We start from the raw sequence: 23734 nt of genomic DNA on the forward strand, positions 1-23734 counted from the left end.
TTGCCTCACCCCTTCCGATCGCCTGACGAACGCCTGACAAACGCCATTCTCACCCTGGCGGGCAAGCCCTGCCGGGCAAAGCCAAATAAGCCATGCATATTTACAGTTCCTTTGAAAGGCAGAGCGAGGACTAGGACCTCTGTTCCGACTGAATCTGCATCCACAGAAAGGATGTTATAAGGCCCTACAAATTTCACCAAGGAGATGTGAAAGTCTTCCCCCATAAAATACTTTTTTTCCCAGATACCCCGGCTCTTAGGCAAATGAGGTTACTCCTCAAAACCCCACCCCCACTCACCATAAATATCCTTCTCTCCTGCTGTCCATTCAAATGATACAAGGTATCTTGTACATAGAGAGAAAGGGAGAATAGGCAGACTTGCTTCAAAGATTTGGTGACTTTGGATGGGTGGGTTGAATGAAGAAGTGAACCTGGTTTCTGGGAAAGGAGTATCGAGATGAAGATGAGGAAAAGTGAACATGGACCACATTCATAGGTTAGAGAAATACATTTAATAGGTTGAATGGTTTTGAAAAGTGAACTTCGAGCAGTAATTGTTGTTTTTTAAACTGCAAAGAAATTAAAAATGAATGTGGGATTGGAGGCACACTCTGAGCAGAAAAGCACCATAAGCTGCTATGGTGCAACTCAAGATGGTGAATAGAACCTTTAATATGATGATGCTCTTCTTTTGCTAGTTTTTTCGAGTCACCTTTTATTGTAAGTAGCTGATACAGCATTTTTTGCAGCTCTTCAGTTTATGGTTATCATGTGAGAACACTGTTTTCATCATATTTATTATTCTACAAATGTATTTTTAAATGCACTGATGTGGTGTTTGCATGAAATGCAAGATGGCACATCATGGAATGTTTAAACTGAGCATCGCGGAGGATATGTGATATTTGGCACCCAGAGGAGTAGGACACGTAGATCCTATAAGAAGTAAAGACTCTCTAGCAGGGGCCGTCCATACTCTGAGTTTAAACTTTACTTTTTGTGAAATGGTTTATGAAAAACAACACTGCTGCTCCAGGTGAGGCTCGAACTCACAACCTCGGCATGGCTCAGTGCAAGTACTGCTGTATAAGTACCGCGCGCTAACCGATTGCGCCACTGGAGCTCTCTCTTTTCACATCTCCCCAGGTGAGCCATCTACAGCTGACCAAGTAGATGACAGACACTGCTCCATCATTCACTGTGCAAGATCGACTCACATGCTAGCATGTTATCATGACTATTAAAAATACAGTCCAAACGGAATAGATTCTATAATTGTCCTATAACATATGCTCTGTCTATTCAAAACCCCATAGAATTATATCTTGACAGTTCTGACAAAGTCTAGGGGAATCTTATGAATATTTGTAATTAGCACATAGTAAGAATTTCCCAAAAATGAAATGTAGGTCCCTGATTGGGGGAAGACGTGGAATGTGAGATCTTGCCTCAGCTGTTTTTTTCTTTTTTAGGTACAGTATATTGACACTTCAGTACCTTTTGTGAAGCAAGGTTTCAGATGGGGCTGTAGGGCAGACGAGGTGGCCGAGTGGTTAAGGCGATGGACTGCTAATCCATTGTGCTCTGCACGCGTGGGTTCGAATCCCACCTTCGTCGGAAAGCCATCAGAGTCTCTTTTGATGGCCAGCATTTCTTGTAGTATAATTACACTCTCTATCAAGACAGAGCCAGGATCCGCTAGATGGGATCATCTGACTGTTCCATTTTAACAAATATGTCAAATAAAGTGAAGTATTTTGTGCGTAATAGAAATTAGATCTTTCATGAAGTTTCCAGAGGATTGCCTTTCACTCACTCCTGGCTTATTAACCAGTTTGGATAAATAGATTGATAAGAAAGCAGCTCTTACTCCTCAAGTTTAGGCCGTCTCAAATGAATGACTGTTAACATATGTCTGCCCCACAGAGACAGATCACTTCTAATAAGTGGGTTCTCTATATGTCACTGATTGCAGACATACTAACTAGAGCTATCGGTATGGTCTTGAATGCGAAAACTCTTATTTTCTCATATGAAAATGTAGTTTTTCGTACTTCCAAAAAAAGTGCCTTAAGCATGGTCTTCAATGTGTGCGCGCACGTGGACATTCATATGCAACTACGTTTCCATACAGAGTCTCAAAATCATAGATATATTCATACCTCAGTAAGAATACATGTTGCAATTTACATCCTGCGTGCAGACTGGCCTTGTAGCTCAGTGGCAGAGCACTGGTCTTGTAAACCAGGGGTCATGAGTTCAAGCCTCATCAGGGCCTTTTTACATGAGTCTTTCTGTATGTTGTTTTCAAGTCATTCTTCCCTGGAGTCACACCTTGCTTTAGGATTGCTTATTGCCAAGCTTCCCTTTCCTGCTTTCATATTATCAAGAAAATATCATGAAGATCATTGAATTATAAATTATTGCCTCACCCCTTCCGAACGCCTGACAAACGCCATTCTCACCCTGCCGGGCAAGCCCTGCCGGGCAAAGCCAAATAAGCCATGCATATTTACAGTTCCTTTGAAAGGCAGAGCGAGGACTAGGACCTCTGTTCCGACTGAATCTGCATCCACAGAAAGGATGTTATAAGGCCCTACAAATTTCACCAAGGAGATGTGAAAGTCTTCCCCCATAAAATACTTTTTTTCCCAGATACCCCGGCTCTTAGGCAAATGAGGTTACTCCTCAAAACCCCACCCCCACTCACCATAAATATCCTTCTCTCCTGCTGTCCATTCAAATGATACAAGGTATCTTGTACATAGAGAGAAAGGGAGAATAGGCAGACTTGCTTCAAAGATTTGGTGACTTTGGATGGGTGGGTTGAATGAAGAAGTGAACCTGGTTTCTGGGAAAGGAGTATCGAGATGAAGATGAGGAAAAGTGAACATGGACCACATTCATAGGTTAGAGAAATACATTTAATAGGTTGAATGGTTTTGAAAAGTAAACTTCGAGCAGTAATTGTTGTTTTTTAAACTGCAAAGAAATTAAAAATGAATGTGGGATTGGAGGCACACTCTGAGCAGAAAAGCACCATAAGCTGCTATGGTGCAACTCAAGATGGTGAATAGAACCTTTAATATGATGATGCTCTTCTTTTGCTAGTTTTTTCGAGTCACCTTTTATTGTAAGTAGCTGATACAGCATTTTTTGCAGCTCTTCAGTTTATGGTTATCATGTGAGAACACTGTTTTCATCATATTTCTTATTCTACAACTGTATTTTTAAATGCACTGATGTGGTGTTTGCATGAAATGCAAGATGGCACATCATGGAATGTTTAAACTGAGCATCGCGGAGGATATGTGATATTTGGCACCCAGAGGAGTAGGACACGTAGATCCTATAAGAAGTAAAGACTCTCTAGCAAGGGCCGTCCATACTCTGAGTTTAAACTTTACTTTTTGTGAAATGGTTTATGAAAAACAACACGGCTGCTCCAGGTGAGGCTCGAACTCACAACCTCGGCATGGCTCAGTGCAAGTACTGCTGTATAAGTACCGCGCGCTAACCGATTGCGCCACTGGAGCTCTCTCTTTTCACATCTCCCCAGGTGAGCCATCTACAGCTGACCAAGTAGATGACAGACACTGCTCCATCATTCACTGTGCAAGATCGACTCACATGCTAGCATGTTATCATGACTATTAAAAATACAGTCCAAACGGAATAGATTCTATAATTGTCCTATAACATATGCTCTGTCAATTCAAAACCCCATAGAATTATATCTTGACAGTTCTGACAAAGTCTAGGGGAATCTTATGAATATTTGTAATTAGCACATAGTAAGAATTTACCAAAAATGAAATGTAGGTCCCTGATTGGGGGAAGACGTGGAATGTGAGATCTTGCCTCAGCTGTTTTTTTCTTTTTTAGGTACAGTATATTGACACTTCAGTACCTTTTGTGAAGCAAGGTTTCAGATGGGGCTGTAGGGCAGACGAGGTGGCCGAGTGGTTAAGGCGATGGACTACTAATCCATTGTGCTCTGCACGCGTGGGTTCGAATCCCACCTTCGTCGGAAAGCCATCAGAGTCTCTTTTGATGGCCAGCATTTCTTGTAGTATAATTACACTCTCTTTCAAGACAGAGCCAGGATCCGCTAGATGGGATCATCTGACTGTTCAATTTTAACAAATATGTCAAATAAAGTGAAGTATTTTGTGCGTAATAGAAATTAGATCTTTCATGGAGTTTCCAGAGGATTGCCTTTCACTCACTCCTGGCTTATTAACCAGTTTGGATAAATAGATTGATAAGAAAGCAGCTCTTACTCCTAAAGTTTAGGCATTCTCAAATGAATGACTGTTAACATATGTCTGCCCCACAGAGACAGATCACTTCTAATAAGTGGGTTCTCTATATGTCACTGATTGCAGACATACTAACTAGAGCTATCGGTATGGTCTTGAATGCGAAAACTCTTATTTTCTCATATGAAAATGTAGTTTTTCATACTTCCAAAAAAAGTGCCTTAAGCATGGTCTTCAATGTGTGCGCGCACGTGGACATTCATATGCAACTACGTTTCCATACAGAGTCTCAAAATCATAGATATATTCATACCTCAGTAAGAATACATGTTGCAATTTACATCCTGCGTGCAGACTGGCCTTGTAGCTCAGTGGCAGAGCACTGGTCTTGTAAACCAGGGGTCATGAGTTCAAGCCTCATCAGGGCCTTTTTACATGAGTCTTTCTGTATGTTGTTTTCAAGTCATTCTTCCCTGGAGTCACACCTTGCTTTAGGATTGCTTATTGCCAAGCTTCCCTTTCCTGCTTTCATATTATCAAGAAAATATCATGAAGATCATTGAATTATAAATTATTGCCTCACCCCTTCCGATCGCCTGACGAACGCCTGACAAACGCCATTCTCACCCAGCCGGGCAAGCCCTGCCGGGCAAAGCCAAATAAGCCATGCATATTTACAGTTCCTTTGAAAGGCAGAGCAAGGACTAGGACCTCTGTTCCGACTGAATCTGCATCCACAGAAAGGATGTTATAAGGCCCTATAAATTTCACCAAGGAGATGTGAAAGTCTTCCCCCATAAAATACTTTTTTTCCCAGATACCCCGGCTCTTAGGCAAATGAGGTTACTCCTCAAAACCCCACCCCCACTCACCATAAATATCCTTCTCTCCTGCTGTTCATTCAAATGATACAAGGTATCTTGTACATAGAGAGAAAGGGAGAATAGGCAGACTTGCTTCAAAGATGTGGTGACTTTGGATGGGTGGGTTGAATGAAGAAGTGAACCTGGTTTCTGGGAAAGGAGTATTGAGATGATGATGAGGAAAAGTGAACATGGACCACATTCATAGGTTAGAGAAATACATTTAATAGGTTGAATGGTTTTGAAAAGTGAACTTCGAGCAGTAATTGTTGTTTTTTAAACTGCAAAGAAATTAAAAATGAATGTGGGATTGGAGGCACACTCTGAGCAGAAAAGCACCATAAGCTGCTATGGTGCAACTCAAGATGGTGAATAGAACCTTTAATATGATGATGCTCTACTTTTGCTAGTTTTTTCGAGTCACCTTTTATTGTAAGTAGCTGATACAGCATTTTTTGCAGCTCTTCAGTTTATGGTTATCATGTGAGAACACTGTTTTCATCATATTTATTATTCTACAAATGTATTTTTAAATGCACTGATGTGGTGTTTGCATGAAATGCAAGATGGCACATCATGGAATGTTTAAACTGAGCATCGCGGAGGATATGTGATATTTGGCACCCAGAGGAGTAGGACACGTAGATCCTATAAGAAGTAAAGACTCTCTAGCAAGGGCCGTCCATACTCTGAGTTTAAACTTTACTTTTTGTGAAATGGTTTATGAAAATCAACACGGCTGCTACAGGTGAGGCTCGAACTCACAACCTCGGCATGGCTCAGTGCAAGTACTGCTGTATAAGTACCGCGCGCTAACCGATTGCACCACTGGAGTTCTCTCTTTTCACATCTCCCCAGGTGAGCCATCTACAGCTGACCAAGTAGATGACAGACACTGCTCCATCATTCACTGTGCAAGATCGACTCACATGCTAGCATGTTATCATGACTATTAAAAATACAGTCCAAACGGAATAGATTCTATAATTGTCCTATAACATATGCTCTGTCTATTCAAAACCCCATAGAATTATATCTTGACAGTTCTGACAAAGTCTAGGGGAATCTTATGAATATTTGTAATTAGCACATAGTAAGAATTTCCCAAAAATGAAATGTAGGTCCCTGATTGGGGGAAGACGTGGAATGTGAGATCTTGCCTCAGCTGTTTTTTTCTTTTTTAGGTACAGTATATTGACACTTCAGTACCTTTTGTGAAGCAAGGTTTCAGATGGGGCTGTAGGGCAGACGAGGTGGCCGAGTGGTTAAGGCGATGGACTGCTAATCCATTGAGCTCTGCACGCGTTGGTTCGAATCCCACCTTCGTCGGAAAGCCATCAGAGTCTCTTTTGATGGCCAGCATTTCTTGTAGTATAATTACACTCTCTTTCAAGACAGAGCCAGGATCCGCTAGATGGGATCATCTGACTGTTCCATTTTAACAAATATGTCAAATAAAGTGAAGTATTTTGTGCGTAATAGAAATTAGATCTTTCATGGAGTTTCCAGAGGATTGCCTTTCACTCACTCCTGGCTTATTAACCAGTTTGGATAAATAGATTGATAAGAAAGCAGCTCTTACTCCTAAAGTTTAGGCCGTCTCAAATGAATGACTGTTAATATATGTCTGCCCCACAGAGACAGATCACTTCTAATAAGTGGTTTCTCTATATGTCACTGATTGCAGACATACTAACTAGAGCTATCGGTATAGTCTTGAATGCGAAAACTCTTATTTTCTCATATGAAAATGTAGTTTTTCATACTTCCAAAAAAAGTGCCTTAAGCATGGTCTTCAATGTGTGCGCGCACGTGGACATTCATATGCAACTACGTTTCCATACAGAGTCTCAAAATCATAGATATATTCATACCTCAGTAAGAATACATGTTGCAATTTACATCCTGCGTGCAGACTGGCCTTGTAGCTCAGTGGCAGATCACTGGTCTTGTAAACCAGGGGTCATGAGTTCAAGCCTCATCAGGGCCTTTTTACATGAGTCTTTCTGTATGTTGTTTTCAAGTCATTCTTCCCTGGAGTCACACCTTGCTTTAGGATTGCTTATTGCCAAGCTTCCCTTTCCTGCTTTCATATTATCAAGAAAATATCATGAAGATCATTGAATTATAAATTATTGCCTCACCCCTTCCGATCGCCTGACGAACGCCTGACAAACGCCATTCTCACCCTGGCGGGCAAGCCCTGCCGGGCAAAGCCAAATAAGCCATGCATATTTACAGTTCCTTTGAAAGGCAGAGCGAGGACTAGGACCTCTGTTCCGACTGAATCTGCATCCACAGAAAGGATGTTATAAGGCCCTACAAATTTCACCAAGGAGATGTGAAAGTCTTCCCCCATAAAATACTTTTTTTCCCAGATACCCCGGCTCTTAGGCAAATGAGGTTACTCCTCAAAACCCCACCCCCACTCACCATAAATATCCTTCTCTCCTGCTGTCCATTCAAATGATACAAGGTATCTTGTACATAGAGAGAAAGGGAGAATAGGCAGACTTGCTTCAAAGATTTGGTGACTTTGGATGGGTGGGTTGAATGAAGAAGTGAACCTGGTTTCTGGGAAAGGAGTATCGAGATGAAGATGAGGAAAAGTGAACATGGACCACATTCATAGGTTAGAGAAATACATTTAATAGGTTGAATGGTTTTGAAAAGTGAACTTCGAGCAGTAATTGTTGTTTTTTAAACTGCAAAGAAATTAAAAATGAATGTGGGATTGGAGGCACACTCTGAGCAGAAAAGCACCATAAGCTGCTATGGTGCAACTCAAGATGGTGAATAGAACCTTTAATATGATGATGCTCTTCTTTTGCTAGTTTTTTCGAGTCACCTTTTATTGTAAGTAGCTGATACAGCATTTTTTGCAGCTCTTCAGTTTATGGTTATCATGTGAGAACACTGTTTTCATCATATTTATTATTCTACAAATGTATTTTTAAATGCACTGATGTGGTGTTTGCATGAAATGCAAGATGGCACATCATGGAATGTTTAAACTGAGCATCGCGGAGGATATGTGATATTTGGCACCCAGAGGAGTAGGACACGTAGATCCTATAAGAAGTAAAGACTCTCTAGCAAGGGCCGTCCATACTCTGAGTTTAAACTTTACTTTTTGTGAAATGGTTTATGAAAATCAACACGGCTGCTACAGGTGAGGCTCGAACTCACAACCTCGGCATGGCTCAGTGCAAGTACTGCTGTATAAGTACCGCGCGCTAACCGATTGCACCACTGGAGTTCTCTCTTTTCACATCTCCCCAGGTGAGCCATCTACAGCTGACCAAGTAGATGACAGACACTGCTCCATCATTCACTGTGCAAGATCGACTCACATGCTAGCATGTTATCATGACTATTAAAAATACAGTCCAAACGGAATAGATTCTATAATTGTCCTATAACATATGCTCTGTCTATTCAAAACCCCATAGAATTATATCTTGACAGTTCTGACAAAGTCTAGGGGAATCTTATGAATATTTGTAATTAGCACATAGTAAGAATTTCCCAAAAATGAAATGTAGGTCCCTGATTGGGGGAAGACGTGGAATGTGAGATCTTGCCTCAGCTGTTTTTTTCTTTTTTAGGTACAGTATATTGACACTTCAGTACCTTTTGTGAAGCAAGGTTTCAGATGGGGCTGTAGGGCAGACGAGGTGGCCGAGTGGTTAAGGCGATGGACTGCTAATCCATTGAGCTCTGCACGCATTGGTTCGAATCCCACCTTCGTCGGAAAGCCATCAGAGTCTCTTTTGATGGCCAGCATTTCTTGTAGTATAATTACACTCTCTTTCAAGACAGAGCCAGGATCCGCTAGATGGGATCATCTGACTGTTCCATTTTAACAAATATGTCAAATAAAGTGAAGTATTTTGTGCGTAATAGAAATTAGATCTTTCATGGAGTTTCCAGAGGATTGCCTTTCACTCACTCCTGGCTTATTAACCAGTTTGGATAAATAGATTGATAAGAAAGCAGCTCTTACTCCTAAAGTTTAGGCCGTCTCAAATGAATGACTGTTAATATATGTCTGCCCCACAGAGACAGATCACTTCTAATAAGTGGGTTCTCTATATGTCACTGATTGCAGACATACTAACTAGAGCTATCGGTATAGTCTTGAATGCGAAAACTCTTATTTTCTCATATGAAAATGTAGTTTTTCATACTTCCAAAAAAAGTGCCTTAAGCATGGTCTTCAATGTGTGCGCGCACGTGGACATTCATATGCAACTACGTTTCCATACAGAGTCTCAAAATCATAGATATATTCATACCTCAGTAAGAATACATGTTGCAATTTACATCCTGCGTGCAGACTGGCCTTGTAGCTCAGTGGCAGATCACTGGTCTTGTAAACCAGGGGTCATGAGTTCAAGCCTCATCAGGGCCTTTTTACATGAGTCTTTCTGTATGTTGTTTTCAAGTCATTCTTCCCTGGAGTCACACCTTGCTTTAGGATTGCTTATTGCCAAGCTTCCCTTTCCTGCTTTCATATTATCAAGAAAATATCATGAAGATCATTGAATTATAAATTATTGCCTCACCCCTTCCGATCGCCTGACGAACGCCTGACAAACGCCATTCTCACCCTGGCGGGCAAGCCCTGCCGGGCAAAGCCAAATAAGCCATGCATATTTACAGTTCCTTTGAAAGGCAGAGCGAGGACTAGGACCTCTGTTCCGACTGAATCTGCATCCACAGAAAGGATGTTATAAGGCCCTACAAATTTCACCAAGGAGATGTGAAAGTCTTCCCCTATAAAATACTTTTTTTCCCAGATACCCCGGCTCTTAGGCAAATGAGGTTACTCCTCAAAACCCCACCCCCACTCACCATAAATATCCTTCTCTCCTGCTGTCCATTCAAATGATACAAGGTATCTTGTACATAGAGAGAAAGGGAGAATAGGCAGACTTGCTTCAAAGATTTGGTGACTTTGGATGGGTGGGTTGAATGAAGAAGTGAACCTGGTTTCTGGGAAAGGAGTATTGAGATGAAGATGAGGAAAAGTGAACATGGACCACATTCATAGGTTAGAGAAATACATTTAATAGGTTGAATGGTTTTGAAAAGTGAACTTCGAGCAGTAATTGTTGTTTTTTAAACTGCAAAGAAATTAAAAATGAATGTGGGATTGGAGGCACACTCTGAGCAGAAAAGCACCATAAGCTGCTATGGTGCAACTCAAGATGGTGAATAGAACCTTTAATATGATGATGCTCTTCTTTTGCTAGTTTTTTCGAGTCACCTTTTATTGTAAGTAGCTGATACAGCATTTTTTGCAGCTCTTCAGTTTATGGTTATCATGTGAGAACACTGTTTTCATCATATTTATTATTCTACAAATGTATTTTTAAATGCACTGATGTGGTGTTTGCATGAAATGCAAGATGGCACATCATGGAATGTTTAAACTGAGCATCGCGGAGGATATGTGATATTTGGCACCCAGAGGAGTAGGACACGTAGATCCTATAAGAAGTAAAGACTCTCTAGCAGGGGCCGTCCATACTCTGAGTTTAAACTTTACTTTTTGTGAAATGGTTTATGAAAAACAACACTGCTGCTCCAGGTGAGGCTCGAACTCACAACCTCGGCATGGCTCAGTGCAAGTACTGCTGTATAAGTACCGCGCGCTAACCAATTGCGCCACTGGAGCTCTCTCTTTTCACATCTCCCCAGGTGAGCCATCTACAGCTGACCAAGTAGATGACAGACACTGCTCCATCATTCACTGTGCAAGATCGACTCACATGCTAGCATGTTATCATGACTATTAAAAATACAGTCCAAACGGAATAGATTCTATAATTGTCCTATAACATATGCTCTGTCTATTCAAAACCCCATAGAATTATATCTTGACAGTTCTGACAAAGTCTAGGGGAATCTTATGAATATTTGTAATTAGCACATAGTAAGAATTTCCCAAAAATGAAATGTAGGTCCCTGATTGGGGGAAGACGTGGAATGTGAGATCTTGCCTCAGCTGTTTTTTTCTTTTTTAGGTACAGTATATTGACACTTCAGTACCTTTTGTGAAGCAAGGTTTCAGATGGGGCTGTAGGGCAGACGAGGTGGCCGAGTGGTTAAGGCGATGGACTGCTAATCCATTGTGCTCTGCACGCGTGGGTTCGAATCCCACCTTCGTCGGAAAGCCATCAGAGTCTCTTTTGATGGCCAGCATTTCTTGTAGTATAATTACACTCTCTATCAAGACAGAGCCAGGATCCGCTAGATGGGATCATCTGACTGTTCCATTTTAACAAATATGTCAAATAAAGTGAAGTATTTTGTGCGTAATAGAAATTAGATCTTTCATGAAGTTTCCAGAGGATTGCCTTTCACTCACTCCTGGCTTATTAACCAGTTTGGATAAATAGATTGATAAGAAAGCAGCTCTTACTCCTCAAGTTTAGGCCGTCTCAAATGAATGACTGTTAACATATGTCTGCCCCACAGAGACAGATCACTTCTAATAAGTGGGTTCTCTATATGTCACTGATTGCAGACATACTAACTAGAGCTATCGGTATGGTCTTGAATGCGAAAACTCTTATTTTCTCATATGAAAATGTAGTTTTTCGTACTTCCAAAAAAAGTGCCTTAAGCATGGTCTTCAATGTGTGCGCGCACGTGGACATTCATATGCAACTACGTTTCCATACAGAGTCTCAAAATCATAGATATATTCATACCTCAGTAAGAATACATGTTGCAATTTACATCCTGCGTGCAGACTGGCCTTGTAGCTCAGTGGCAGAGCACTGGTCTTGTAAACCAGGGGTCATGAGTTCAAGCCTCATCAGGGCCTTTTTACATGAGTCTTTCTGTATGTTGTTTTCAAGTCATTCTTCCCTGGAGTCACACCTTGTTTTAGGATTGCTTATTGCCAAGCTTCCCTTTCCTGCTTTCATATTATCAAGAAAATATCATGAAGATCATTGAATTATAAATTATTGCCTCACCCCTTCCGAACGCCTGACAAACGCCATTCTCACCCTGCCGGGCAAGCCCTGCCGGGCAAAGCCAAATAAGCCATGCATATTTACAGTTCCTTTGAAAGGCAGAGCGAGGACTAGGACCTCTGTTCCGACTGAATCTGCATCCACAGAAAGGATGTTATAAGGCCCTACAAATTTCACCAAGGAGATGTGAAAGTCTTCCCCCATAAAATACTTTTTTTCCCAGATACCCCGGCTCTTAGGCAAATGAGGTTACTCCTCAAAACCCCACCCCCACTCACCATAAATATCCTTCTCTCCTGCTGTCCATTCAAATGATACAAGGTATCTTGTACATAGAGAGAAAGGGAGAATAGGCAGACTTGCTTCAAAGATTTGGTGACTTTGGATGGGTGGGTTGAATGAAGAAGTGAACCTGGTTTCTGGGAAAGGAGTATCGAGATGAAGATGAGGAAAAGTGAACATGGACCACATTCATAGGTTAGAGAAATACATTTAATAGGTTGAATGGTTTTGAAAAGTAAACTTCGAGCAGTAATTGTTGTTTTTTAAACTGCAAAGAAATTAAAAATGAATGTGGGATTGGAGGCACACTCTGAGCAGAAAAGCACCATAAGCTGCTATGGTGCAACTCAAGATGGTGAATAGAACCTTTAATATGATGATGCTCTTCTTTTGCTAGTTTTTTCGAGTCACCTTTTATTGTAAGTAGCTGATACAGCATTTTTTGCAGCTCTTCAGTTTATGGTTATCATGTGAGAACACTGTTTTCATCATATTTCTTATTCTACAACTGTATTTTTAAATGCACTGATGTGGTGTTTGCATGAAATGCAAGATGGCACATCATGGAATGTTTAAACTGAGCATCGCGGAGGATATGTGATATTTGGCACCCAGAGGAGTAGGACACGTAGATCCTATAAGAAGTAAAGACTCTCTAGCAAGGGCCGTCCATACTCTGAGTTTAAACTTTACTTTTTGTGAAATGGTTTATGAAAAACAACACGGCTGCTCCAGGTGAGGCTCGAACTCACAACCTCGGCATGGCTCAGTGCAAGTACTGCTGTATAAGTACCGCGCGCTAACCGATTGCGCCACTGGAGCTCTCTCTTTCCACATCTCCCCAGGTGAGCCATCTACAGCTGACCAAGTAGATGACAGACACTGCTCCATCATTCACTGTGCAAGATCGACTCACATGCTAGCATGTTATCATGACTATTAAAAATACAGTCCAAACGGAATAGATTCTATAATTGTCCTATAACATATGCTCTGTCAATTCAAAACCCCATAGAATTATATCTTGACAGTTCTGACAAAGTCTAGGGGAATCTTATGAATATTTGTAATTAGCACATAGTAAGAATTTACCAAAAATGAAATGTAGGTCCCTGATTGGGGGAAGACGTGGAATGTGAGATCTTGCCTCAGCTGTTTTTTTCTTTTTTAGGTACAGTATATTGACACTTCAGTACCTTTTGTGAAGCAAGGTTTCAGATGGGGCTGTAGGGCAGACGAGGTGGCCGAGTGGTTAAGGCGATGGACTACTAATCCATTGTGCTCTGCACGCGTGGGTTCGAATCCCACCTTCGTCGGAAAGCCATCAGAGTCTCTTTTGATGGCCAGCATTTCTTGTAGTATAATTACACTCTCTTTCAAGACAGAGCCAGGATCCGCTAGATGGGATCATCTGACTGTTCCATTTTAACAAATATGTCAAATAAAGTGAAGTATTTTGTGCGTAATAGAAATTAGATCTTTCATGGAGTTTCCAGAGGATTGCCTTTCACTCACTCCTGGCTTATTAACCAGTTTGGATAAATAGATTGATAAGAAAGCAGCTCTTACTCCTAAAGTTTAGGCATTCTCAAATGAATGACTGTTAACATATGTCTGCCCCACAGAGACAGATCACTTCTAATAAGTGGGTTCTCTATATGTCACTGATTGCAGACATACTAACTAGAGCTATCGGTATGGTCTTGAATGCGAAAACTCTTATTTTCTCATATGAAAATGTAGTTTTTCATACTTCCAAAAAAAGTGCCTTAAGCATGGTCTTCAATGTGTGCGCGCACGTGGACATTCATATGCAACTACGTTTCCATACAGAGTCTCAAAATCATAGATATATTCATACCTCAGTAAGAATACATGTTGCAATTTACATCCTGCGTGCAGACTGGCCTTGTAGCTCAGTGGCAGAGCACTGGTCTTGTAAACCAGGGGTCATGAGTTCAAGCCTCATCAGGGCCTTTTTACATGAGTCTTTCTGTATGTTGTTTTCAAGTCATTCTTCCCTGGAGTCACACCTTGCTTTAGGATTGCTTATTGCCAAGCTTCCCTTTCCTGCTTTCATATTATCAAGAAAATATCATGAAGATCATTGAATTATAAATTATTGCCTCACCCCTTCCGATCGCCTGACGAACGCCTGACAAACGCCATTCTCACCCTGGCGGGCAAGCCCTGCCGGGCAAAGCCAAATAAGCCATGCATATTTACAGTTCCTTTGAAAGGCAGAGCGAGGACTAGGACCTCTGTTCCGACTGAATCTGCATCCACAGAAAGGATGTTATAAGGCCCTACAAATTTCACCAAGGAGATGTGAAAGTCTTCCCCCATAAAATACTTTTTTTCCCAGATACCCCGGCTCTTAGGCAAATGAGGTTACTCCTCAAAACCCCACCCCCACTCACCATAAATATCCTTCTCTCCTGCTGTCCATTCAAATGATACAAGGTATCTTGTACACAGAGAGAAAGGGAGAATAGGCAGACTTGCTTCAAAGATTTGGTGACTTTGGATGGGTGGGTTGAATGAAGAAGTGAACCTGGTTTCTGGGAAAGGAGTATCGAGATGAAGATGAGGAAAAGTGAACATGGACCACATTCATAGGTTAGAGAAATACATTTAATAGGTTGAATGGTTTTGAAAAGTGAACTTCGAGCAGTAATTGTTGTTTTTTAAACTGCAAAGAAATTAAAAATGAATGTGGGATTGGAGGCACACTCTGAACAGAAAAGCACCATAAGCTGCTATGGTGCAACTCAAGATGGTGAATAGAACCTTTAATATGATGATGCTCTTCTTTTGCTAGTTTTTTCGAGTCACCTTTTATTGTAAGTAGCTGATACAGCATTTTTTGCAGCTCTTCAGTTTATGGTTATCATGTGAGAACACTGTTTTCATCATATTTATTATTCTACAAATGTATTTTTAAATGCACTGATGTGGTGTTTGCATGAAATGCAAGATGGCACATCATGGAATGTTTAAACTGAGCATCGCGGAGGATATGTGATATTTGGCACCCAGAGGAGTAGGACACGTAGATCCTATAAGAAGTAAAGACTCTCTAGCAAGGGCCGTCCATACTCTGAGTTTAAACTTTACTTTTTGTGAAATGGTTTATGAAAAACAACACGGCTGCTCCAGGTGAGGCTCGAACTCACAACCTCGGCATGGCTCAGTGCAAGTAATGCTGTATAAGTACCGCGCGCTAACCAATTGCACCACTGGAGCTCTCTCTTTTCACATCTCCCCAAGTGAGCCATCTACAGCTGACCAAGTAGATGACAGACACTGCTCCATCATTCACTGTGCAAGATAGACTCACATGCTAGCATGTTATCATGACTATTAAAAATACAGTCCAAACGGAATAGATTCTATAATTGTCCTATAACATATGCTCTGTCTATTCAAAACCCCATAGAATTATATCTTGACAGTTCTGACAAAGTCTCGGGGAATCTTATGAATATTTGTAATTAGCACATAGTAAGAATTTCCCAAAAATGAAATGTAGGTCCCTGATTGGGGGAAGACGTGGAATGTGAGATCTTGCCTCAGCTGTTTTTTTCTTTTTTAGGTACAGTATATTGACACTTCAGTACCTTTTGTGAAGCAAGGTTTCAGATGGGGCTGTAGGGCAGACGAGGTGGCCAAGTGGTTAAGGCGATGGACTGCTAATCCATTGTGCTCTGCACGCGTGGGTTCAAATCCCACCTTCGTCGGAAAGCCATCAGAGTCTCTTTTGATGGCCAGCATTTCTTGTAGTATAATTACACTCTCTTTCAAGACAGAGCCAGGATCCGCTAGATGGGATCATCTGACTGTTCCATTTTAACAAATATGTCAAATAAAGTGAAGTATTTTGTGCGTAATAGAAATTAGATCTTTCCTGGAGTTTCCAGAGGATTGCCTTTCACTCACTCCTGGCTTATTAACCAGTTTGGATAAATAGATTGATAAGAAAGCAGCTCTTACTCCTAAAGTTTAGGCATTCTCAAATGAATGACTGTTAACATATGTCTGCCCCACAGAGACAGATCACTTCTAATAAGTGGGTTCTCTATATGTCACTGATTGCAGACATACTAACTAGAGCTATCGGTATGGTCTTGAATGCGAAAACTCTTATTTTCTCATATGAAAATGTAGTTTTTCATACTTCCAAAAAAAGTGCCTTAAGCATGGTCTTCAATGTGTGCGCGCACGTGGACATTCATATGCAACTACGTTTCCATATAGAGTCTCAAAATCATAGATATATTCATACCTCAGTAAGAATACATGTTGCAATTTACATCCTGCGTCCAGACTGGCCTTGTAGCTCAGTGGCAGAGCACTGGACTTGTAAACCAGGGGTCATGAGTTCAAGCCTCATCAGGGCCTTTTTACATGAGTCTTTCTGTATGTTGTTTTCAAGTCATTCTTCCCTGGAGTCACACCTTGCTTTAGGATTGCTTATTGCCAAGCTTCCCTTTCCTGCTTTCATATTATCAAGAAAATATCATGAAGATCATTGAATTATAAATTATTGCCTCACCCCTTCCGATCGCCTGACGAACGCCTGACAAACGCCATTCTCACCCTGCCGGGCAAAGCCAAATAAGCCATGCATATTTACAGTTCCTTTGAAAGGCAGAGCGAGGACTAGGACCTCTGTTCCGACTGAATCTGCATCCACAGAAAGGATGTTATAAGGCCCTACAAATTTCACCAAGGAGATGTGAAAGTCTTCCCCCATAAAATACTTTTTTTCCCAGATACCCCGGCTCTTAGGCAAATGAGGTTACTCCTCAAAACCCCACCCCCACTCACCATAAATATCCTTCTCTCCTGCTGTTCATTCAAATGATACAAGGTATCTTGTACATAGAGAGAAAGGGAGAATAGGCAGACTTGCTTCAAAGATGTGGTGACTTTGGATGGGTGGGTTGAATGAAGAAGTGAACCTGGTTTCTGGGAAAGGAGTATTGAGATGATGATGAGGAAAAGTGAACATGGACCACATTCATAGGTTAGAGAAATACATTTAATAGGTTGAATGGTTTTGAAAAGTGAACTTCGAGCAGTAATTGTTGTTTTTTAAACTGCAAAGAAATTAAAAATGAATGTGGGATTGGAGGCACACTCTGAGCAGAAAAGCACCATAAGCTGCTATGGTGCAACTCAAGATGGTGAATAGAACCTTTAATATGATGATGCTCTTCTTTTGCTAGTTTTTTCGAGTCACCTTTTATTGTAAGTAGCTGATACAGCATTTTTTGCAGCTCTTCAGTTTATGGTTATCATGTGAGAACACTGTTTTCATCATATTTATTATTCTACAAATGTATTTTTAAATGCACTGATGTGGTGTTTGCATGAAATGCAAGATGGCACATCATGGAATGTTTAAACTGAGCATCGCGGAGGATATGTGATATTTGGCACCCAGAGGAGTAGGACACGTAGATCCTATAAGAAGTAAAGACTCTCTAGCAAGGGCCGTCCATACTCTGAGTTTAAACTTTACTTTTTGTGAAATGGTTTATGAAAATCAACACGGCTGCTACAGGTGAGGCTCGAACTCACAACCTCGGCATGGCTCAGTGCAAGTACTGCTGTATAAGTACCGCGCGCTAACCGATTGCACCACTGGAGTTCTCTCTTTTCACATCTCCCCAGGTGAGCCATCTACAGCTGACCAAGTAGATGACAGACACTGCTCCATCATTCACTGTGCAAGATCGACTCACATGCTAGCATGTTATCATGACTATTAAAAATACAGTCCAAACGGAATAGATTCTATAATTGTCCTATAACATATGCTCTGTCTATTCAAAACCCCATAGAATTATATCTTGACAGTTCTGACAAAGTCTAGGGGAATCTTATGAATATTTGTAATTAGCACATAGTAAGAATTTCCCAAAAATGAAATGTAGGTCCCTGATTGGGGGAAGACGTGGAATGTGAGATCTTGCCTCTGCTGTTTTTTTCTTTTTTAGGTACAGTATATTGACACTTCAGTACCTTTTGTGAAGCAAGGTTTCAGATGGGGCTGTAGGGCAGACGAGGTGGCCGAGTGGTTAAGGCGATGGACTGCTAATCCATTGAGCTCTGCACGCGTTGGTTCGAATCCCACCTTCGTCGGAAAGCCATCAGAGTCTCTTTTGATGGCCAGCATTTCTTGTAGTATAATTACACTCTCTTTCAAGACAGAGCCAGGATCCGCTAGATGGGATCATCTGACTGTTCCATTTTAACAAATATGTCAAATAAAGTGAAGTATTTTGTGCGTAATAGAAATTAGATCTTTCATGGAGTTTCCAGAGGATTGCCTTTCACTCACTCCTGGCTTATTAACCAGTTTGGATAAATAGATTGATAAGAAAGCAGCTCTTACTCCTAAAGTTTAGGCCGTCTCAAATGAATGACTGTTAATATATGTCTGCCCCACAGAGACAGATCACTTCTAATAAGTGGGTTCTCTATATGTCACTGATTGCAGACATACTAACTAGAGCTATCGGTATAGTCTTGAATGCGAAAACTCTTATTTTCTCATATGAAAATGTAGTTTTTCATACTTCCAAAAAAAGTGCCTTAAGCATGGTCTTCAATGTGTGCGCGCACGTGGACATTCATATGCAACTACGTTTCCATACAGAGTCTCAAAATCATAGATATATTCATACCTCAGTAAGAATACATGTTGCAATTTACATCCTGCGTGCAGACTGGCCTTGTAGCTCAGTGGCAGAGCACTGGTCTTGTAAACCAGGGGTCATGAGTTCAAGCCTCATCAGGGCCTTTTTACATGAGTCTTTCTGTATGTTGTTTTCAAGTCATTCTTCCCTGGAGTCACACCTTGCTTTAGGATTGCTTATTGCCAAGCTTCCCTTTCCTGCTTTCATATTATCAAGAAAATATCATGAAGATCATTGAATTATAAATTATTGCCTCACCACTTCCGATCGCCTGACGAACGCCTGACAAACGCCATTCTCACCCTGGCGGGCAAGCCCTGCCGGGCAAAGCCAAATAAGCCATGCATATTTACAGTTCCTTTGAAAGGCAGAGCGAGGACTAGGACCTCTGTTCCGACTGAATCTGCATCCACAGAAAGGATGTTATAAGGCCCTACAAATTTCACCAAGGAGATGTGAAAGTCTTCCCCCATAAAATACTTTTTTTCCCAGATACCCCGGCTCTTAGGCAAATGAGGTTACTCCTCAAAACCCCAACCCCACTCACCATAAATATCCTTCTCTCCTGCTGTCCATTCAAATGATACAAGGTATCTTGTACATAGAGAGAAAGGGAGAATAGGCAGACTTGCTTCAAAGATTTGATGACTTTGGATGGGTGGGTTGAATGAAGAAGTGAACCTGGTTTCTGGGAAAGGAGTATCGAGATGAAGATGAGGAAAAGTGAACATGGACCACATTCATAGGTTAGAGAAATACATTTAATAGGTTGAATGGTTTTGAAAAGTGAACTTCGAGCAGTAATTGTTGTTTTTTAAACTGCAAAGAAATTAAAAATGAATGTGGGATTGGAGGCACACTCTGAGCAGAAAAGCACCATAAGCTGCTATGGTGCAACTCAAGATGGTGAATAGAACCTTTAATATGATGATGCTCTTCTTTTGCTAGTTTTTTCGAGTCACCTTTTATTGTAAGTAGCTGATACAGCATTTTTTGCAGCTCTTCAGTTTATGGTTATCATGTGAGAACACTGTTTTCATCATATTTATTATTCTACAAATGTATTTTTAAATGCACTGATGTGGTGTTTGCATGAAATGCAAGATGGCACATCATGGAATGTTTAAACTGAGCATCGCGGAGGATATGTGATATTTGGCACCCAGAGGAGTAGGACACGTAGATCCTATAAGAAGTAAAGACTCTCTAGCAAGGGCCGTCCATACTCTGAGTTTAAACTTTACTTTTTGTGAAATGGTTTATGAAAAACAACACGGCTGCTCCAGGTGAGGCTCGAACTCACAACCTCGGCATGGCTCAGTGCAAGTACTGCTGTATAAGTACCGCGCGCTAACCGATTGCGCAACTGGAGCTCTCTCTTTTCACATCTCCCCAGGTGAGCCATCTACAGCTGACCAAGTAGATGACAGACACTGCTCTATCATTCACTGTGCAAGATCGACTCACATGCTAGCATGTTATCATGACTATTAAAAATACAGTCCAAACGGAATAGATTCTATAATTGTCCTATAACATATGCTCTGTCTATTCAAAACCCCATAGAATTATATCTTGACAGTTCTGACAAAGTCTAGGGGAATCTTATGAATATTTGTAATTAGCACATAGTAAGAATTTCCCAAAAATGAAATGTAGGTCCCTGATTGGGGGAAGACGTGGAATGTGAGATCTTGCCTCAGCTGTTTTTTTCTTTTTTAGGTACAGTATATTGACACTTCAGTACCTTTTGTGAAGCAAGGTTTCAGATGGGGCTGTAGGGCAGACGAGGTGGCTGAGTGGTTAAGGCGATGGACTGCTAATCCATTGTGCTCTGCACACGTGGGTTCGAATCCCACCTTCGTCGGAAAGCCATCAGAGTCTCTTTTGATGGCCAGCATTTCTTGTAGTATAATTACACTCTCTTTCAAGACAGAGCCAGGATCCGCTAGATGGGATCATCTGACTGTTCCATTTTAACAAATATGTCAAATAAAGTGAAGTATTTTGTGCGTAATAGAAATTAGATCTTTCATGGAGTTTCCAGAGGATTGCCTTTCACTCACTCCTGGCTTATTAACCAGTTTGGATAAATAGATTGATAAGAAAGCAGCTCTTACTCCTAAAGTTTAGGCCGTCTCAAATGAATGACTGTTAACATATGTCTGCCCCACAGAGACAGATCACTTCTAATAAGTGGGTTCTCTATATGTCACTGATTGCAGACATACTAACTAGAGCTATCGGTATGGTCTTGAATGCGAAAACTCTTATTTTCTCATATGAAAATGTAGTTTTTCATACTTCCAAAAAAAGTGCCTTAAGCATGGTCTTCAATGTGTGCGCGCACGTGGACATTCATATGCAACTACGTTTCCATACAGAGTCTCAAAATCATAGATATATTCATACCTCAGTAAGAATACATGTTGCAATTTACATCCTGCGTGCAGACTGGCCTTGTAGCTCAGTGGCAGAGCACTGGTCTTGTAAACCAGGGGTCATGAGTTCAAGCCTCATCAGGGCCTTTTTACATGAGTCTTTCTGTATGTTGTTTTCAAGTCATTCTTCCCTGGAGTCACACCTTGCTTTAGGATTGCTTATTGCCAAGCTTCCCTTTCCTGCTTTCATATTATCAAGAAAATATCATGAAGATCATTGAATTATAAATTATTGCCTCACCCCTTCCGATCGCCTGACGAACGCCTGACAAACGCCATTCTCACCCTGGCGGGCAAGCCCTGCCGGGCAAAGCCAAATAAGCCATGCATATTTACAGTTCCTTTGAAAGGCAGAGCGAGGACTAGGACCTCTGTTCCGACTGAATCTGCATCCACAGAAAGGATGTTATAAGGCCCTACAAATTTCACCAAGGAGATGTGAAAGTCTTCCCCCATAAAATACTTTTTTTCCCAGATACCCCGGCTCTTAGGCAAATGAGGTTACTCCTCAAAACCCCACCCCCACTCACCATAAATATCCTTCTCTCCTGCTGTCCATTCAAATGATACAAGGTATCTTGTACACAGAGAGAAAGGGAGAATAGGCAGACTTGCTTCAAAGATTTGGTGACTTTGGATGGGTGGGTTGAATGAAGAAGTGAACCTGGTTTCTGGGAAAGGAGTATCGAGATGAAGATGAGGAAAAGTGAACATGGACCACATTCATAGGTTAGAGAAATACATTTAATAGGTTGAATGGTTTTGAAAAGTGAACTTCGAGCAGTAATTGTTGTTTTTTAAACTGCAAAGAAATTAAAAATGAATGTGGGATTGGAGGCACACTCTGAACAGAAAAGCACCATAAGCTGCTATGGTGCAACTCAAGATGGTGAATAGAACCTTTAATATGATGATGCTCTTCTTTTGCTAGTTTTTTCGAGTCACCTTTTATTGTAAGTAGCTGATACAGCATTTTTTGCAGCTCTTCAGTTTATGGTTATCATGTGAGAACACTGTTTTCATCATATTTATTATTCTACAAATGTATTTTTAAATGCACTGATGTGGTGTTTGCATGAAATGCAAGATGGCACATCATGGAATGTTTAAACTGAGCATCGCGGAGGATATGTGATATTTGGCACCCAGAGGAGTAGGACACGTAGATCCTATAAGAAGTAAAGACTCTCTAGCAAGGGCCGTCCATACTCTGAGTTTAAACTTTACTTTTTGTGAAATGGTTTATGAAAAACAACACGGCTGCTCCAGGTGAGGCTCGAACTCACAACCTCGGCATGGCTCAGTGCAAGTAATGCTGAATAAGTACCGCGCGCTAACCAATTGCACCACTGGAGCTCTCTCTTTTCACATCTCCCCAAGTGAGCCATCTACAGCTGACCAAGTAGATGACAGACACTGCTCCATCATTCACTGTGCAAGATAGACTCACATGCTAGCATGTTATCATGACTATTAAAAATACAGTCCAAACGGAATAGATTCTATAATTGTCCTATAACATATGCTCTGTCTATTCAAAACCCCATAGAATTATATCTTGACAGTTCTGACAAAGTCTCGGGGAATCTTATGAATATTTGTAATTAGCACATAGTAAGAATTTCCCAAAAATGAAATGTAGGTCCCTGATTGGGGGAAGACGTGGAATGTGAGATCTTGCCTCAGCTGTTTTTTTCTTTTTTAGGTACAGTATATTGACACTTCAGTACCTTTTGTGAAGCAAGGTTTCAGATGGGGCTGTAGGGCAGACGAGGTGGCCAAGTGGTTAAGGCGATGGACTGCTAATCCATTGTGCTCTGCACGCGTGGGTTCAAATCCCACCTTCGTCGGAAAGCCATCAGAGTCTCTTTTGATGGCCAGCATTTCTTGTAGTATAATTACACTCTCTTTCAAGACAGAGCCAGGATCCGCTAGATGGGATCATCTGACTGTTCCATTTTAACAAATATGTCAAATAAAGTGAAGTATTTTGTGCGTAATAGAAATTAGATCTTTCCTGGAGTTTCCAGAGGATTGCCTTTCACTCACTCCTGGCTTATTAACCAGTTTGGATAAATAGATTGATAAGAAAGCAGCTCTTACTCCTAAAGTTTAGGCATTCTCAAATGAATGACTGTTAACATATGTCTGCCCCACAGAGACAGATCACTTCTAATAAGTGGGTT

At 41.0% G+C, this 23734-nt stretch overlaps 16 non-coding genes across 16 annotated transcripts; 10 read left to right on the forward strand and 6 right to left on the reverse strand.

Annotated features, from left to right (window-relative positions):
- Window positions 1-1029: 1029 nt before the first annotated feature.
- TRNAI-UAU (transfer RNA isoleucine (anticodon UAU)) lies at window positions 1030-1124 on the reverse strand. Its single transcript has 2 exons — window positions 1087-1124; window positions 1030-1065 (listed from the first exon to the last, which is right to left on the reverse strand). It is a non-coding gene; the product is annotated as a tRNA-Ile (tRNA).
- Window positions 1125-1536: 412 nt separating this feature from the next.
- On the forward strand, window positions 1537-1618 carry TRNAS-GCU (transfer RNA serine (anticodon GCU)). Its single transcript has one exon. It is a non-coding gene; the product is annotated as a tRNA-Ser (tRNA).
- Window positions 1619-2207: 589 nt separating this feature from the next.
- TRNAT-UGU (transfer RNA threonine (anticodon UGU)) lies at window positions 2208-2279 on the forward strand. Its single transcript has one exon. It is a non-coding gene; the product is annotated as a tRNA-Thr (tRNA).
- A 1163-nt stretch (window positions 2280-3442) lies between these two features.
- On the reverse strand, window positions 3443-3537 carry TRNAI-UAU (transfer RNA isoleucine (anticodon UAU)). Its single transcript has 2 exons — window positions 3500-3537; window positions 3443-3478 (listed from the first exon to the last, which is right to left on the reverse strand). It is a non-coding gene; the product is annotated as a tRNA-Ile (tRNA).
- Window positions 3538-3949: 412 nt separating this feature from the next.
- TRNAS-ACU (transfer RNA serine (anticodon ACU)) lies at window positions 3950-4031 on the forward strand. The gene has a single exon. It is a non-coding gene; the product is annotated as a tRNA-Ser (tRNA).
- Window positions 4032-4620: 589 nt separating this feature from the next.
- Window positions 4621-4692, forward strand: TRNAT-UGU (transfer RNA threonine (anticodon UGU)). The gene has a single exon. It is a non-coding gene; the product is annotated as a tRNA-Thr (tRNA).
- Window positions 4693-10714: 6022 nt separating this feature from the next.
- On the reverse strand, window positions 10715-10809 carry TRNAI-UAU (transfer RNA isoleucine (anticodon UAU)). The gene is made up of 2 exons: window positions 10772-10809; window positions 10715-10750 (listed from the first exon to the last, which is right to left on the reverse strand). It is a non-coding gene; the product is annotated as a tRNA-Ile (tRNA).
- Window positions 10810-11221: 412 nt separating this feature from the next.
- TRNAS-GCU (transfer RNA serine (anticodon GCU)) lies at window positions 11222-11303 on the forward strand. Its single transcript has one exon. It is a non-coding gene; the product is annotated as a tRNA-Ser (tRNA).
- A 589-nt stretch (window positions 11304-11892) lies between these two features.
- On the forward strand, window positions 11893-11964 carry TRNAT-UGU (transfer RNA threonine (anticodon UGU)). Its single transcript has one exon. It is a non-coding gene; the product is annotated as a tRNA-Thr (tRNA).
- A 1163-nt stretch (window positions 11965-13127) lies between these two features.
- On the reverse strand, window positions 13128-13222 carry TRNAI-UAU (transfer RNA isoleucine (anticodon UAU)). Its single transcript has 2 exons — window positions 13185-13222; window positions 13128-13163 (listed from the first exon to the last, which is right to left on the reverse strand). It is a non-coding gene; the product is annotated as a tRNA-Ile (tRNA).
- Window positions 13223-13634: 412 nt separating this feature from the next.
- Window positions 13635-13716, forward strand: TRNAS-ACU (transfer RNA serine (anticodon ACU)). Its single transcript has one exon. It is a non-coding gene; the product is annotated as a tRNA-Ser (tRNA).
- A 589-nt stretch (window positions 13717-14305) lies between these two features.
- On the forward strand, window positions 14306-14377 carry TRNAT-UGU (transfer RNA threonine (anticodon UGU)). The gene has a single exon. It is a non-coding gene; the product is annotated as a tRNA-Thr (tRNA).
- A 1174-nt stretch (window positions 14378-15551) lies between these two features.
- TRNAI-UAU (transfer RNA isoleucine (anticodon UAU)) lies at window positions 15552-15646 on the reverse strand. The gene is made up of 2 exons: window positions 15609-15646; window positions 15552-15587 (listed from the first exon to the last, which is right to left on the reverse strand). It is a non-coding gene; the product is annotated as a tRNA-Ile (tRNA).
- A 3493-nt stretch (window positions 15647-19139) lies between these two features.
- On the forward strand, window positions 19140-19211 carry TRNAT-UGU (transfer RNA threonine (anticodon UGU)). The gene has a single exon. It is a non-coding gene; the product is annotated as a tRNA-Thr (tRNA).
- A 1174-nt stretch (window positions 19212-20385) lies between these two features.
- On the reverse strand, window positions 20386-20480 carry TRNAI-UAU (transfer RNA isoleucine (anticodon UAU)). The gene is made up of 2 exons: window positions 20443-20480; window positions 20386-20421 (listed from the first exon to the last, which is right to left on the reverse strand). It is a non-coding gene; the product is annotated as a tRNA-Ile (tRNA).
- Window positions 20481-21563: 1083 nt separating this feature from the next.
- TRNAT-UGU (transfer RNA threonine (anticodon UGU)) lies at window positions 21564-21635 on the forward strand. The gene has a single exon. It is a non-coding gene; the product is annotated as a tRNA-Thr (tRNA).
- The last annotated feature ends 2099 nt before the right edge of the window (window positions 21636-23734 follow it).

The sequence above is a fragment of the Triturus cristatus genome, chromosome 12 (genome assembly GCF_964204655.1).
Source record: "Triturus cristatus chromosome 12, aTriCri1.1, whole genome shotgun sequence".
Lineage (NCBI taxonomy): Eukaryota > Metazoa > Chordata > Amphibia > Caudata > Salamandridae > Triturus > Triturus cristatus.